Source organism: Eublepharis macularius, chromosome 9, assembly GCF_028583425.1.
Source record: "Eublepharis macularius isolate TG4126 chromosome 9, MPM_Emac_v1.0, whole genome shotgun sequence".
Taxonomy (NCBI): domain Eukaryota; kingdom Metazoa; phylum Chordata; class Lepidosauria; order Squamata; family Eublepharidae; genus Eublepharis; species Eublepharis macularius.
Window position 1 is genome coordinate 38,132,623 of NC_072798.1, and position 17,280 is coordinate 38,149,902.

Here is a 17,280-nt window from a genome sequence, read left to right on the forward strand (position 1 = left end):
ACAAAGAACTGGTTCTCAAAAGCTTATGCTACAATAAAATTGGTTAGTCTTAAAGGTGCTACTGGAGTCTTTACTCTCTGCCGTTTTTCTTTTTAATTTTAATTTTTCTTATTGAAAAGTGTTCTCATTGTGAGGTTAACAACATTTAGGCAATTTAAACAAGAGATACATTGCAGGGGGAGAGAGAATATAAACAGAAAAGCAAAAGTTGGCCTGTAGAGAATGTAACAGTATAATTCGAAGCAGAGTTAAATCCTTCTAAATCTATTGGTATCAGTGGGCTTTGAAATGGTGCATCTCTGCTTAGGATAGTACTGTAACTCTCCTACCAGCATAAAAAAAGGATTTGTTATGTACTGGATATTCTCTGCAGTATTTCTAAAGTATTCTTGAATCAGAGTTTCCCTTTTTATCTAATTGCCATTGAAGAAAAACAAAGATGGACTCTTTTGAACAGATCAACAGATGTTAGTGTGAGTTTGCAGATTTTCTAGCTCCACAGAACATTTTCTTAGAAAAAAAATAATTGACACTGCTGAAGAAGCAGTTGTTTTCCCCGCTTAGCCATTAAAATAGTGTGCAGAGGAACCAGTATGTACTTGAGACGAACTTTGAAGAATGAGCATGAAATATGGATACTCTCTGAATTTTCAGCCTGATTTTTCAACATTCAGAGCCCTGTATCTTCATCTTAGCCAAAATGTAATTTCAAAAATTTCAGTGCATCCAAAGTTCAAACTGCTTTACGATGGTGAAACAGTCTGTTGTTCAGTATGAGCAATTAATGATAACTCAAAACTGAGAACACCTTTGTTAGCATTACATATAACTTTACAGCTCATTGTAAATGTCAAAAATATGTATTTTGATAAAATAATGAGTAAACAACAACATTGGTATCTTAAAAAAACAAATTCTAGTTTTAATAAAACTAATTATATAACTTTAATTTGCACGTCAATTTTTGCATATGAAAACTGCACATTTGAAGGAAACAGATTTTCTAATATTGATAGAATTTTTGAACTATGCTTTTATTAATACTTCCAATTCTACTCCCATTGCCTTCTAGGAATTCCTAAACTTTCAGACCCTAACTGTACTTCACTGGAATTGTGGTTTGTTTGCTAGTTTTTCTGAATCAGGTGAAGTCATGGCTCGATGGAAGATCATGTGTTGTATGCAAAAGGTCTCCAGTTCTGTCCCTGGCACGTCTAGTCTCCAAATTCTTAAAATGACAAGTGTTGGTGAAGAACTTTCTCAGGTGAAGACCCTGATATCTGCAGCCAGTCAAACTAGATACTAAGATCAACCAGTGGCCTGAGTCCAACTAAGTCAGCTTCATATATGCCAGTAAAAATACTGTATTTGTCAAGTGATCTTGATCTGGATTATAAAATGTTTGCTGAGTCCAAAAATAACCTACCACCAGCAAGCTATGAAAACATATTACAAGGTAAGAGAGGCGGATCAGTATGTCAGCTGACATTTCTCCCCAGCCCTTTTCCTGCCCTCACAAATTTTCATTTATCTAAAGTAAAACAAAACCATAAAAGAAGGGATTGTTGCAGTGTTTCTCCCAACATTCTCCTACTAGGACTCCCCCCCCCCCGCAATAAGTAAGTGCTTGTAGGAAACAGGATCTCATCCTTAGCGCTTGCCTTTTGGACAGTCTCTACCTTTTGGAGGAAAAAAGAAAAGAACCAGAAAGAATATATTTGCTTTCAAAGCACCGAGAGGAAACAAATTTCGTATTATCCCAAGTTCTGCTTCATACTTCCTTTTTGTCTAGCAGATTGGCAAAACCTCCAGTGGTGGCTGGGCCTCAGCTTCCTCCTTTGTAAAATAGTGGAAATAATAATGATTTGCCATTACAAGAAAAAGTGTGGCAGGTTTTTTGGTTTTTTTTTTTAAATTCCCAAAAGAGATATGTTTTGTTGTACTCATACAGACCATTGTTTAAAATTCTGGTTAAAGCTATGCTTGGAATGTGCAGTGCACTCATGAATTGATTATTTGTTCTGGACAATCAATTATCACTTTCAGGTTGGATACACAGGATGCTCCAAACAAGCACCAGCTGTACAAAACAATAACCGATCTGAGGATCTTTGTGACCCTCTTGTACAAATGCTGAAGTGTTTGTCAGAAGCCATTCTGTGGCACCTAATTTTTCTTCAGGAATCACGTCTCATTCCCAGACACTTTCTCTTTGCCCTTAACTCCATGTGCAGCATTGTCTTCAATATCTAATAATGCCTTGGTAATATGACATGTGCCATAACCTGTGGCTGTGTTCAGATGTTACCCTAAACCATGGCCTGTGTACCATGCCCTGGTTAGTTTATGCCTAAACCTTGTCTGCTTCTTGCCTCACAGCTTGGAGGACATCTCATCTGTACTGCCATCTCTGTGGCCAGGCGGCTGCATGGGACATTGCATTTCAGTCATAGCTATCAAAAACCTTTTCCTGGTTAATTTATTAAATACATTTGTATATTACCAAACCCTCCCCATAGAAATATCTTGAAGTGATTTTCAGATGAAAGCTACCATTCTCATGGTAAAAAGAAATACCATCTTAAATATTTTCTTTTTCATTCCACTATAGCAACACACCAAAACTAAAATATCACCAAAAATAAGCAATAGTACCCTTATCTTACCAGCACATGTGGTTTGATTTTCTTATCATTCCTGTTGTTAAGTAAAAGTATTTTGAAATGCAAATTTGAGTTCAACAGCTTTTCATTTCTTCTAGAATTACAGAGCCTGAGGAAGCAGGAAAGCCGTTTAATCACAACTGCTACCCAAAGACAAAACCCTTGGATGTTAAGTTGTATGTCACCATCCGTCAGTACTGCCTTTGCAGGAGGGTGTAGTTTTGATCACCTTGAATGGGGTGGTCATGATGAGACTCCTTCTGAAGAGGGCAAAATGACCAAAACAACTATCATCCAGTGGCCTACATTCCTTTCTTGGGCATGGGGCTTGAACTGATGGTGGTTATAAAGCTTCAGGAAGTCTTGGAGGAGATCATCTAGACTAATTTCAGTCTGGATTCAGGCCAGGGTATGGGACAAAAATTTCATTCGTCGCCCTCACTGATCTTTGCCTGGAGAGTGATATGGAGGTGGGTTGCACCCCTGTCGATTCTACTGCACCTCTTGGCAGTTTTCGATACCATTGACTATGGCATCCTCCTGGAGAAGCTGGCTGAGTAGGGAGTAGGGTGTACCGTGCTTTGCTAGTTCTGCCCTCACTAGACTGGCCAACTTTAGTGCTGGATGATTGCTGTTCAGCCCACACCATTTGGAGTGAGGTGCCACCAATATGCAGCTGACACCCAGTTGTATTTCTCCTTAACAGCTGAGCCAGGTGAATCTGTGGAAGTCCTGAACAGGTGCTTGGAGCAGGCAGTGGGTTGGATGATGGCCAATATACTGAAGCTTGATCCGGACAAGACTGGGGTGCTGCCAGTCAATGGAGAAGCTGCTCAAGGACTGAGGGGTCAGACTGTCTGAAAAACTATTTTATTCTGCCCAGTTATCTTTTTTGTGCTCTTCCTGGTTTTTGTTTTAAATTCTGGGTTTAAATTAATAACTTTTCATGTTTTATGTTTTGTTTGTAAACTGCCTCAGGCAGGTTCCCTGAAGCAGAAGCATAACGATGTCCTAAATAAATAAAGTCCTATGTGAACTGGCCGAGAATTGATAAAGGCAAGCCTGATATCTACTGCAAGCAGAATCCTTTCATTAGTTGTCCTAGGACTGTGGAATCCACTTACCCCACAGACAAGTTCCTGGGACACGTGAAAACTTGCTTATTCTACTTTGATATTGGAATTTAGCTATGCTGACATTAATATTTATGTTCCTGCAGCTGAGCTGTTTTTAGATAATGATTTAGAACTGCTTTAGAGATATTTAGATAATTGCTATTTTTTTGTTTTAGATTATGCTGGTTTGTATTGTAAAATAGCTTGTCTTTTTTGAACTAAAAGGCAATACACATAAACCTTAGCACACATTACTTAGGTGTGTACAATGTTTATGCAAGCATAAACAGGGTATTTCCATCTCCCGTAATAAGTCTAGGTAGCATTGAAACCAAGGGTAGGCCATGGGCTAGAGGTTTTGAATAATCTGAGATGAATCTCAAATGTAAAATCAGACATACCAGAAAAGGGACAACAAAAACTCCACACAGGCTAGCTACACATTGTTCTAGGTTTGTTGTTAAAGGTTACAGAAGAGGGCAGGAGTTCTTGTGATACCAAAGTTCAAAAGAAGTTATTAATCATTCAGGCAGATTAATCGCTCATGTAGCCAGAAAGTAAATGTCTTTCTATCCCAGCATGTAGCTACTGGAGCCCAACAGGTGGGTAAGATAGTAAAAACAGGAATTGAAGAAGAAAGGTAGCTAGAGGCACACCCTATAGGGGAAGAGAGCACTGAGAGGGTTTTGTGACATTATGAACACGCATGAACTCATCTCAGTACTTCAGATGCACTTCAGGTTAGACAAAGTGCTCAGCCAAGTGGGGTGATACTTCGTAGGAGATGTTCGTCAGGAAATATCCAGACTCACATCAGGAGAATGGATACACAGTCTCTGTGAATAAATATCTATGGAGATATCTATAAATATCTACCAAGAAAACATCATTCTGTGTTCAGGGGTGATCATTTCTTCAATGCAATGGTATATTTTGTTGCTCGGGAAGTACAATTCTTTGTTTAGCCAGCGCTTTCTTGCAATTGCAGATGTTCCCAGAAATACAATGCTTGAATGTCATAAGCATCTATTGGACAGTGTCAGTAACCTCTTTAGTGCGCTGGATGCAATTGCTCCCCACCCTGGGCCCCCATGCCATTTCAGAATGATCTTTCAGATGCATTGTGTATTTTATTTTTCTTCTTGAAGGGCTGAGTGGGCTCCTGCTGTATGACCACTCAGGAACTAGAACATTTTTGTAACTTTTTAATAAAAACAGCAAGTGCCAGCAAACCTCTCTCTGCCTTCCTTCAGCAGTGTTTTCAGTACTTTAAAACTGTGCACGGAGTGCACTCTTCCTAGGCTGATGTGCTGTATGACTTTTGTTCTGTTCTATTTTGAAAGGCAATGAATGGAAATCTTCTTGCAGCAAGGCTACTCCCCCTTTCCATCACATGAAGATGAGCTATAATGACACTGGATGGCTGGATTAGAACGAATGGAGTGATCGGAACTCAAGGGAGCCTTCAACACACAACTCACCCTCTCCCATGCGGCCACATGCCACAAGCAACATTATGCACGTATGCACACACAAACACACCCTTAAAATTCCTGTGACTATGTCACAATTATTTCCTTGTTTTTACTGCAACAGACTGGGACAGTTATGCCTCCTAGAATCTGCATGTATACATCTGTGCACACGGCCCTATTTAGGTAGCAGGCTGTACATGACCATTTCTAGATCCGTAATACATTTTTAAAATCCTGTTCTTCTTCCAAGGAGCTTAGGGCATTACAAGACCCACTACCACTAGAAATTCAGCTGCAGCACTGAGCCCAGAATGCAGGTGAGGAAAGAATCATTCAGGATTGCTGCTCACGAGTGGTACGCAGCCCCTACATTCGGACCACTCAGTTCATCTTCCTTCAGAATCATCTCTTCTCTCTCTTCCTGTTCCTTGGGCAATCTCCTATATACATACCAAATCCTGCAGAAAGACTGGAGGGACTTAGTGGGGCTTCCATTAAGGGCCTTTTTAGGCATATGATTTGTGGCTCTCTACAGATGCATAATATCTGTCTCCATTTAATGGAAGGAGATTGCACAAGAATATCTATAGTCCTTATTTGCTAACCCCCTCAAGATATATTTAGACATGGACAACCACTCCTAAATAAACTAAATAAATTTTTTGAAAGGAATTGCTGTGAGGAATGGGGGGGGGGGGGTTGCCAGTGTATTTAATAAACAACAGCAACAAACTGTATGACCACCTCTGTTAAATGTTATTAAGGGCGAGGCTTCTAAACTCTAAAAATAATAAATAAATGAATACAAGTGAAAAGCTTTCATGACAGGACCTATGAGGAAGGGGTTGTGTCACTTGTCAATGCTGACTTGCAAGCATTGTCTTAAGGTGCCCGTTTGCGCAACTGCACAGTTCTCCCACACAGCATTCACTATTGTGTTTGCCCAGTTACTGAACAGAAAATTATATTTTCACAGTGTCAAAATAGTGCAATTTTGAGGGCTGGCAAAATATGACTTACCTCCAACAGAAGCACTATTGTACAGAAAAACCAGACCCCTGGCAACAAATATAAATAACAGCTCTGCATTTATTGTGTGAAGGGGGAAAACGGTTGGACGGGAAAGCCCCAAAACATGTCTTCACAAAATGCCTACATGCCCAGTCTTTGGGCAGGAGGGAGCGGCAGGGCTTCCAGGAAAGGGAGACAAAAAACCAGGAGTCCTGCTTATCCTGAAGGGTCTCTAGACCCAGGCAAGAGGTGTGATATATTTTCATAAGATGCTTGGGTTGGGTCTGGTGGGGGGTGGGCCCAAGGGAGCTCTGGGAGAGAATTTTGCTCTCACCTACTCGCTCCCCGTGAGACGCGCCGGCTCCATTATGCCCATTTTACAGATAGACTTGAGGCCGGGGGCCCAGCACTAGATTGGAACCCCCCCCCCCTTCCCTGCGCGCAGGCCCAGTTCCCAGAACCGCAGCATGCTGGCTGCTTTCCGGCCCCTTTCAGGTGCCTTGGAAGGGGGTCTTTCCCCACCCCTTCGCCTTCCTCTGGAAGGCCGCGCCCGGTGCGTTCTCTCGGCTGGGGCGAGGGCCCGGCCGGCTCAGGCCCAGCTAAAGCCCACCCCCCAGTCTCCTCCCTGCCGCCGCCGCCTCCCCTTCCCCAACACAAGGCGTTCCTTTGTATTCCTTTGCATTGCAGAGGCAGCGCAGGAGCGAGAGTGCGCGGGGAGGGGGGAAGCGGGGCTCGGGGGCTGCAAAATGCCCTCGCCGGAGCGCTCCAATCTCGCCGGTATATTTGGGGCCGGCGGGCGGATCCTGTCCCGCCCTCCCTGGCTGCCTCGCGCGAGTCCCGCTCGCACCTAGGCGGAGGGAGGGCTGCGCTGGCCATCCCGATGATGCTCCGATGACTTAATCTCGCCCCCTCCTCGCCGCCCCGCCGCGCGCCTGATGCTGTTCCCGGGGTGGGCAGGGATATTTTTAACCTGGAGGAGGGCGGCGCGGGGGAGGCGGCTCTGATCCTGCTCGGCCGCGCGCTACTCGGGGACCGAGAAGGAACCTGGAGGGCAGCGGCGCGGGCGGCGCGGGGAGGAGGGGAAGGGGGCCCGCCGCGCGCACAAAGGGCGCCGGGTGATTGCCGCAGCCGCAGCCCGGGCAGCGCTCGGACCTGGCGGCCGCAGCCAGGCGCGGGGCACGGGAGAAGCCCGCCCCACCTGATCCCTGCATCTGGCTCCCTCCCGCGGCTGCTGCAGGGGGCCGCGGGCGGCGGCGGAGGAGGGGTGGGCGGCCCCGGAGCACAGTCTCCGACGCGCCGCTCTCGCGCTGCTGCTGCTGCCGCCTCCCCGCTGCCCGGACTCTTCAGCCGCCCCGTCCCTTCTTCGCCCTCCGCCTCCTGCCCCCTGGCCGGGCATCGCTCGCACGGCTGGGGCCGGCTGGGGACTCTCGCCCGGGCTGAGCCATGCCGGGGAGCGGCCGCTGCTGCCGGAATCAGGGATGGGGCCGGAGGCTGCTGCCGCTCCCAGCATCTCCGCACCAGGGGCCCGCGAGGCAGAGGAGCCACCGCCGTCGCTGCCGCCGCTGAAAGACAACGGGCGATGGGTAAGTGCCTCTCCCTGACCCGCCGACCCGGCTGCCTTTCTGGCACCCCCGTTCTGCTGCACCCCTCCCTCCTAGGAGCCCCTTCCACTTGCCCCGGTCCCCTCTTCTGCCCCCCTCCCCGCCCCAGGTAGCCTTTGTGTTTGGGGAGGGAAATGATCAGGAGACACAATTATGTGGGGGCTGGGCAGGGCTAGCAGGGAGGTGACCATTGCGCCCCCCCCCCCCCAGATTGGGGCAGCTCAGAGGTTCTGAGAACCAAACACTCTGGACGGCTGATGGGGCGAAGAAACCTAAAGTGCTTTTCATCTACTGCTTTGTGACTTATCTCTGAGACTTTGTCATAAGTGTGTGTGTTGTGATGGAAAGGGATGCCACAGATCTGGCCTTCTAAACATCTGGAGATCCCTACTGCAGCTTGTGTAGTTTGGAGGGGCCTTGGGAGGGGGGCTGTGCTGCTCCAGAAACAGCCAAAGAAGGAAGCCCACCTGTATCCACAGGGGACGTTTGCCACCTGCGCAAACCAAAGAGGCTTCCCTTTCAGAGATGCCATAACTCCAGCATCTCATTGTGTCTCTGTGTGCATATGTGTGTAGGGGGGCCCTGAATGCAACTGATTACAAGCCCACTGTATTTCTTCCTTTCTACGCTGTTCACAACACACACACACTTCAAGCGGCGCTGGATGCCTACAAACACACCAGCACTGCAGCAACGACCCATCTGCTGCCCGTGCTCTCTGTACCAGGAGGGCATTGGTGGAGCATTTGTGCCAAGCCTGCAGCATTGTATAGGCAGTAAATGGGGGTGCAGGGTGGGGGGAGGATAGTGCTGTGGATAATGGGTATGACATAGAATAAACAAACAGAGAGATTCACTGTCCTGACCCCCTCTCTTCTTACTCTGATTAAAAAAAATATAATCCCACATCAGTTTTTAATACACAGGATGTGCTTCCTTCTGCTTGTCTGTAGGGCGGCTGATAATACTTTAGGATTTTGTCATCCATCCATCCATCCGGAATCTTCTTGTGCAGTTCCATCACTGTGAAATATATGTGACTGTCCTCACGATCACAACAAAGATGCTGGGCTGGCGGCGGGGTGGGGGTGGGGGTGGGGAGTGGAGGGCATGCTGCAGCTGTGGAGCTGCTTAGGCTGTGTTTACAGGAATGGGGGTGGGTGGGAAGAGAGTGGGGGGTGGGAAGAGAGGAAAGGCTGGGCTATCTCTCCCCCCACCAGGTTTGAGGGGGACATCTGCTGAGATTTCTTGGCCCACATCCAAAGATTTCCACTCACCACATCAGTGGGTGCTAAATTGATATGGCAGGAATGAAGAGTTCCAGGCAGTAGGGCAGGATGATTAGAAAACCTATCCGAGCCAATGTATTATTTTTATTATTATTTTGTTTTAGTTTTGTACTTCAGAGGGTCCTAATCATTTCACGTACAATTTCTCAGTAATTTTACAAAAGCCCTATAAGGTAGGTCAATATTTCTTTTCCAGTGTTGCGGATGGGAGGTTGAAACTAAGAGATAGTTAGCAGCGCGATTAAAACAGATTTTTTTAAAAAAACCAGCGAGTGCACTTTGACTTAAAAGCATCAGATTTGCTGTAGACCTGCAGTGATTACCTGATAGGAATCCATCATCGGATTTCTGCCTGCTTTGAAATACATTTTTGGGTTTTTCTTTATAGTTTTCACTTATAAACCCTAGCTATATCAAGAAGATGTTCCAACTGAGAGTTGTGAGGTCCAAAAAGAATTAGGTGACAAATATAAAATGCATGGGAACATAGACTAAAAAAAAACACGTTTGCAATGTAATATGAAATCATATCATATCACTTTAAATCACATACACATGCATGGCAGTGTTTTGCTAGAAAACCAAAGTGAAGTCAGATACTCTTCCTCTTCAGACTTCATCTACACATCCATTGGAGGGAGCTGGATTGTGCATGTCAGCTCTGTCCAACATCAGCACGAACATCTGCAGCAACAGCTGCATGCTTACTCTTATACACTTGTATGCACCTCCTTGTGATCAGGACTCTGCTTTTTGTTGCAGCATTCCTGATTCTGTGGAAGATCCTGCGGTCCTTCACTTACTCATATATATGGCCCTACTTCAGATGTTTAGCTGAAGGCATGGGAGTCAGGGGCTGGGGCTGGCAGGCATAAATCTGCTTCCTTTGATGTCTGGGGGTTGCTATCTCTGGAAAATCATATTCGTTGCTGACCTAACATTAACACCAAAATAGCCCCCAAATAAAATGTGTACAAATGGTGTATTTTGAGAAATAAACATAGCCGTAGTCATGTAACCTATTTCAGCATTAAATGTCTGCTGGAAATGTAAGCGCTGTTCAGTTTATGTCCTATGTTTGCTTTCTGAAGTATATAATATCTCTACTGTTATCCATGTTTAAGCTATTCCTGAAAACCGTTTCCTTCCAGCAGCAAAGAACAGTGCAAAGGGGAGGGGTGGCTTTGTATCACTTCGATAGGCCTCAGTGTGCCTTCTTAATCAGGGCATTGTATCAGTTCATAGCATTTTTCCTAACCTTGGCTAAGAGTTGTCCATTTGGGTATCTAGTTAGATCCACCTTTCCCCTCCCAACTCTAGGACTAGTAATCTCAAAGACCAGTAATCTCTTTAAAAGACCTTTCCCTGATACATATCCTGTCTGAAAAACTGGACACTCTCTGCACTCTTTTCAGAGTCACCTATATTAGTAGGATGTTCTCTTGGGGCCATGACCTTCTTGGAAACGGAAGCTGCCTTGTTTTATTGAACATGCATAATCAGCTAGTTATAGCATATCACACACATTTCAAGAAGCACTATGGTATTATCAAGGATATGTGTTGGGGGGTTATGCATCTGGAAGTAAGTGTCATGTGTCCAAGCTAATTTATTTTGCCTTTTTGCAGCAAAGAATGAGGTCCTGTCACACTGAATGCATACAACATGAGCAGTGCCTTGGTTTTCATTGGGCCCAAGCTGGCTGCAGTTTCATTTACAGCAATGTGCCTGTGGTATATACTCACTGGAATACATTGCAAATTGGAAACAATGATGACAACCACATCTCTGTCAGTTTCTGGACTGCGGTATGTTGCGTCTGACTGATCAGCTGGGTTTTAGCTTTCTCTTGAGAGCATGGCTCAAAGTGACTTTTGTATGTGTTGTGTGCTGTTAAGTCACTTCTGACTTACGGTGACCCTATGAATGAAAGACCTCCAAAATGTCCTGTGATTAACAGCCTTGCTCAGATCTTGCAGACTGAAGGGTGTAGCTTCCTTTATTGAGTCAAGCTATCTAATTTTGGGTTTTCCTCTTTTCCTACTGCCTTCCACCTTTCTTAGTATTGTTGTCTTTTCCAGTTGTCTTGTCCTGATGAGACCCAAGTACAATAGCCTCAGTTTTGTCATTTTAGCTTCTAGGGGAAATTCAGGCTTGATTTGATCTAGAACCCACTTATTTGCCTTCTTGGCTGTCCATAGTATCTGTAAAACTCTCCTCCAGTACCACATTTCAAATGAGTCAATCAATTTTCTTCCCATTGGCTTTCTTCATTGTCCAGCTTCCACAGCCATACATAGTAATGGGGAATAGTGTGGATTATCTTGATCTTGGTTCCTTATCCTTAAGTATCTTTGCTAGTTCCTTCATGGCTGCCCTTCCAAGTCTCAATCTCCTTCTGATAAGTTGATTATAGTCTCCCTTTTGGTTGATGATTGAGCCAAGGAAAATAAAATGTTTAACTATTTCAGTCTCTTCATTGTCAGCCTTAAAATTGTGTATCCTCAGATATTCATTACTTTTGTCTTCTTGACGTTCAGCTGTAACCCTGCTTTGGCACTTTCTCCTTTAACCTTCATCAGTAGTCATTTCAAATCTTCACTATTTTCTGCCAGTACTATATTTCTTTACCTTATTTTTAAATTGGGGTAACATGTTCTAACGGAAGATAGGACAGCTCAGTTTTGTTTTCACTGATGGAGAGGAAACTATGCTGGCTTCCCGATGCAACTCTCTGCTTCAGGCATTTCCCTCTTCTCTTTCTGCTTACAGCCTTTTGACTGTGTGTAATGTAGGCATCTCATACAATGCCACCTTAACCTGGATGGCCCAGGCTAGCCCAATCTCGTCAGATCTCAGAAGCTAAGCAGGGTCAGACCTGATCAGTTCTTGGATGGAAGACTGCCAAGAAAGGCCAGGGTTGCTACACGGAGGCAGGCAATTGGAAATCATCTCTGAACTTTCTTGCTTTGAAACCCTATGTGGTCACCATAAGTTGGCTCCAACTTGATAGCACTTTACTGTGGCACATACTGTGCAAAGCCTCTCCACATGCTTAGGGTGTTACAAGAAATATGGCAGATAGCTTGTGTTGATGTACTCTAGGGAAGTCCTGAAGGATCTTGATGAAAGCATTTGAACAATCACCATTTTGTTCTGTTTTACGGTTGAATCTGAAGGTTGTGTTAATGTCTTGAGCTCCATTAGAAGGTCTGCTTTGTTGCCAGGTCATATCTCCTGGAATGATGGGGGTCGTGGTTGATTCTCATGCCTGAAAAAGCCTCTGTCTGGCGTACTATGAACAATCTGGAGAATAAAGCACAATCATTTTTCAGTGTTGTGATGCAGGCCTTCTGCTTTGGAGGAACCTTTCTGGAGAACAATGGCACTTCGTTCTTCTGTGTTGGTTCTGTAATTAGTTTGGGTCGCTCCACAAATAACTCTTACAACCAAGAGGCCATCTTGTTCCTTACCAAGTCTGGTTGAACCTCTGGCAGCATCCATATCATCAGAGCCTTTTATGTCCTTGGTATCTTAGGAGGTCACTGCTATCCTTTCTAAAAAGGTTTTCTGTGTCCTTCATGATTGCGTCTAGGGCTGAGGAGACTTGCTCAGCAAAGGACATTTGCATACCTGGTGCATGTTTACAGTGATTAGTGCTTTTCTTGCTGTTGATGGAGTCTTGCTGTGCCTGAATCCTTCTGGATAGTTCAGGTCTTACTGCTATGCTCAGTACAGGGCTAGCTGTCAGCCCCCTGCACCTGCATCTGTTTTTGTGAAGGCATTGATCTATTCATGGGTCTGATCTAGTGCTGTAGTAAAGAATGGGTGCTTTGTATTGTCGAAGGCTTTCACGGCCGGAGAACGATGGTTGTTGGGGGTTTTCCGGGCTGTATTGCCGTGGTCTTGGCATTGTAGTTCCTGACGTTTCGCCAGCAGCTGTGGCTGGCATCTTCAGAGGTGTAGCACCAAAAGATGGAGATCTCTCAGTGTCACAGTGTGAAAAAGATGTAGGTCATTTGTATCTACTCAGGAGGGGTGGGGTTGAGCTGAGTCATTCTGTAAGAGTTTCCCAGGGTGTGGAATGCTAATGGCGGGAGGCTTCACTGAATCCTGAGGAGGTTCTTTTGCATATGGATTGGTGCTTGATGTGCTAATCTTCTCTGCAGGGCTATTGTCGGGTGTGGAGTGTTTTGTTGGCCTGGTGTTTTTCAGAACTGGAGTCCATGCTCTGTTCATTCTTAAGGTTTCTTCTTTCCTGTTGAAGTTTTGCTTATGCTTGTGAATTTCAATGGCTTCCCTGTGCAGTCTGACAAAGTAGTTGGAAGTGTTGTCCAGTATTTTGGTGTCCTGGAATAAGATACTGTGCCCTGTTTGAGTTAGGCTATGTTCAGCCACTGCTGATTTTTCAGGCTGTCCAAGTCTGCAGTGTCTTTCATGTTCTTTTATTCTTGTCTGGATGCTACGCTTTGTGGTCCCGATGTAAACTTGTCCACAGCTGCAGGGTATACGGTATACTCCTGCAGAGGTGAGGGGGTCTCTGCTGTCTTTTGCTGATCGTAGCATCTGTTGTATTTTTCGGGTGGGTCTGAATACTGCTTGAAGGTTATGCTTTTCCATAAGCTTTCCCATCTGATCAGTAATTCCTTTGATATATGGCAAAAACACTTTTCCTGTAGGTGACTGTTTTTCCTTGGTTGTTTGATTCATCCTGGGTTTGATTGCTCTTCGGATTTCATTTCTGGAGTAGCCATTTGCCTGAAGTGCGTGGTTTAGATGATTAATTTCCTCATTGAGAAAGCGCGGCTCACATATCCGTCTTGCACGATCCACTAATGTTTTCATTATGCCTCTTTTCTGTCGGGGGTGGTGATTGGAGTTTTTGTGTAAGTAACGATCAGTGTGAGTTGGTTTCCTGTAGACCTTGTGACCTAACTGAAAGTTTGCTTTGCGGATGACCAAGGTATCCAGGAATGAGAGTTTTCCCTCACTTTCTTTCTCCATTGTGAATTGTATGTTCAGGTGGATGTTGTTGAGATGATTCAAAAACTCCCTCAAAACTTTTTTGAATCATCTCAACAACATCCACCTGAACATACAATTCACAATGGAGAAAGAAAGTGAGGGAAAACTCTCATTCCTGGATACCTTGGTCATCCGCAAAGCAAACTTTCAGTTAGGTCACAAGGTCTACAGGAAACCAACTCACACTGATCGTTACTTACACAAAAACTCCAATCACCACCCCCGACAGAAAAGAGGCATAATGAAAACATTAGTGGATCGTGCAAGACGGATATGTGAGCCGCGCTTTCTCAATGAGGAAATTAATCATCTAAACCACGCACTTCAGGCAAATGGCTACTCCAGAAATGAAATCCGAAGAGCAATCAAACCCAGGATGAATCAAACAACCAAGGAAAAACAGTCACCTACAGGAAAAGTGTTTTTGCCATATATCAAAGGAATTACTGATCAGATGGGAAAGCTTATGGAAAAGCATAACCTTCAAGCAGTATTCAGACCCACCCGAAAAATACAACAGATGCTACGATCAGCAAAAGACAGCAGAGACCCCCTCACCTCTGCAGGAGTATACCGTATACCCTGCAGCTGTGGACAAGTTTACATCGGGACCACAAAGCGTAGCATCCAGACAAGAATAAAAGAACATGAAAGACACTGCAGACTTGGACAGCCTGAAAAATCAGCAGTGGCTGAACATAGCCTAACTCAAACAGGGCACAGTATCTTATTCCAGGACACCAAAATACTGGACAACACTTCCAACTACTTTGTCAGACTGCACAGGGAAGCCATTGAAATTCACAAGCATAAGCAAAACTTCAACAGGAAAGAAGAAACCTTAAGAATGAACAGAGCATGGACTCCAGTTCTGAAAAACACCAGGCCAACAAAACACTCCACACCCGACAATAGCCCTGCAGAGAAGATTAGCACATCAAGCACCAATCCATATGCAAAAGAACCTCCTCAGGATTCAGTGAAGCCTCCCGCCATTAGCATTCCACACCCTGGGAAACTCTTACAGAATGACTCAGCTCAACCCCACCCCTCCTGAGTAGATACAAATGACCTACATCTTTTTCACACTGTGACACTGAGAGATCTCCATCTTTTGGTGCTACACCTCTGAAGATGCCAGCCACAGCTGCTGGCGAAACGTCAGGAACTACAATGCCAAGACCACGGCAATACAGCCCGGAAAACCCCCAACAACCAATGGGTGCTTTGTTTTGTCTGCCACAAACCCTTCAGAGCAGAACTCTTGGAATGCAGCTGGGTGTGCCTGTGGTAAACAGAACATATCTTTTTATGTGAAATGAGACCCGCAGTGTGGATTTAATGTGATGGAGGCTAAACGCCCAGGGAATTGTTTACTGCTCTAGTTATTCTGGATACCTTGTGAAGTTTCCTTTCCAGAATTAACAGTTTGCCTAAGATCTGATGAGTTCATAACAGAATTTGAACCAAGAAGTTCCTTAACAATGCTAGTGGGCTGGTTCACACATTCATGTACATCAGATATTACAGTCTTCATGTGATGAGCATGCCTGTATGAATCAGTTCTTAGTCTCCAGAAAATGGTACTCAGTGTGCCTATTTTTTTAACAGTCAGCCACTGTCTCGCTCATACACACACCCCTTGTTGAGAGTTGAGGGACCTGAGTCATCCATAGATCCCAACACACATGCATATGTGCATACATGAAAGTACAAACTGTGTCATACACAACATCTGCCACCATCTCTTCCAGCAGAGCTCAGCTCAGGTCACCCAGAAATGCAGTGACTTTTGTTTTACACACTTGTTCCTTGAAGTTTCTTTCCCCTCCCATAAGACATGTTGACTTCATATAGCCTGGGACTTCCTCCTCAGAGTTTCTTGTAATTGCCGTTGTTCCCATTCGTGAAGAACAGACCTGTAGTTCCTTCCTGTCCCCCTGCCTTCCTAGGCTTTCTGACATATGCCCTGGAACCTCTGTGGGCATGACACTTGTCAGCTAGGAAATCTGACGTTAAAGGTGAAATCAGCTGGTAACTGGCTGGTCCTGAGGACAGTTTTTCGGAGACTCAAAAGTGATAAAAGTAGTTATTGCCTGAAAGCTTGTATGTTCATCCCCCGCCCCCCTCACCTACTACAGATTCTGGTCAAGCAGGTTTTGCAGAATTTTATAGTGCTTCAAAAACCTGTGAATCATAGGGACAGGAAATCTGCTGCATTGTGACACTTTTCCTTACCAGGAAGCTGCAGTACCCCTAAATCCCTTGGTATGGATTCCTTGAATATAGAGAAGACCCTCCGAGATGTGCAGCACACCGTCAACTACAGTGAGAGAACATGACCAATTTTCCTATGGATGCCAGCTTGCATGAAGATGGTTCTTTCTCAAATTGGTATCGAAGCAGTTGCTTTTGTTACAGTCAAGGTACCTTTAATCTGTGATGCCTTCTTAAAAGGTCATGGCCCCTTGCCCTGCCCCAATGCACATGGATGTGCTGTTGCCTCTCTGTCACTGGAAACGTTTCAAAGATTTCAGAAAAGAAGTAGGTGTTGCGTTGTCCAGGAATTGTTCTGAGCATTAAGAGCCCAGCGACTGGCATAACCTTCAATGTGTTAACAAGACAGGCCCATAGTCCTCCTGAGTCCACTCCTGACTGCCCTTCAGACAGCTGAGAGTTACACCAAATATGTTGCGTAGTTTGGAAGGCTCATGAACTAAGGTATCTTTGAAGCTGAAGAATATGTCTATGCTCAGGGTTTGAATGACTGTGCAAATATTGCCTAGCGAGGTTTTGGGATTGTTTCCCATTAGCACATGGTGATGTATGGAAATGTGCAGTGCTCAGTTGGGCAAGTTTCATCTAATAGTGCTTGTATAGCACATACATGCAATTCTGTGTGCATGCTTTCCTAATCGGCAGAATGTGGTATAATATGATATATATATACAAGGTCAAGAATGGAAAGATATTCTGACTGATATGAGCACTTGGGACTGCCAGCTTTCCTGGCAATGCTCCTGCACCTTTTATAGTTACATAAGAGGCAGAGATTCAGTGCGTAAAGGTTTTTCCATTACTGCATTACTGCCTGCTAAATT

The 17,280-nt window shown here is 44.8% G+C and overlaps 1 protein-coding gene across 1 annotated transcript in view; it reads left to right on the top strand.

The window, feature by feature from the left end:
* Window positions 1-7,760: 7,760 nt before the first annotated feature.
* The window catches only part of MGAT3 (beta-1,4-mannosyl-glycoprotein 4-beta-N-acetylglucosaminyltransferase), a 58,533-nt gene continuing 49,013 nt past the window's right edge, over window positions 7,761-17,280 (top strand). Inside the window, exon 1 of the mRNA XM_054988831.1 lies at window positions 7,761-7,847. The gene's annotated coding sequence lies outside the window, so the exon portion shown is untranslated. The remainder of the gene's footprint in view (window positions 7,848-17,280) is intronic.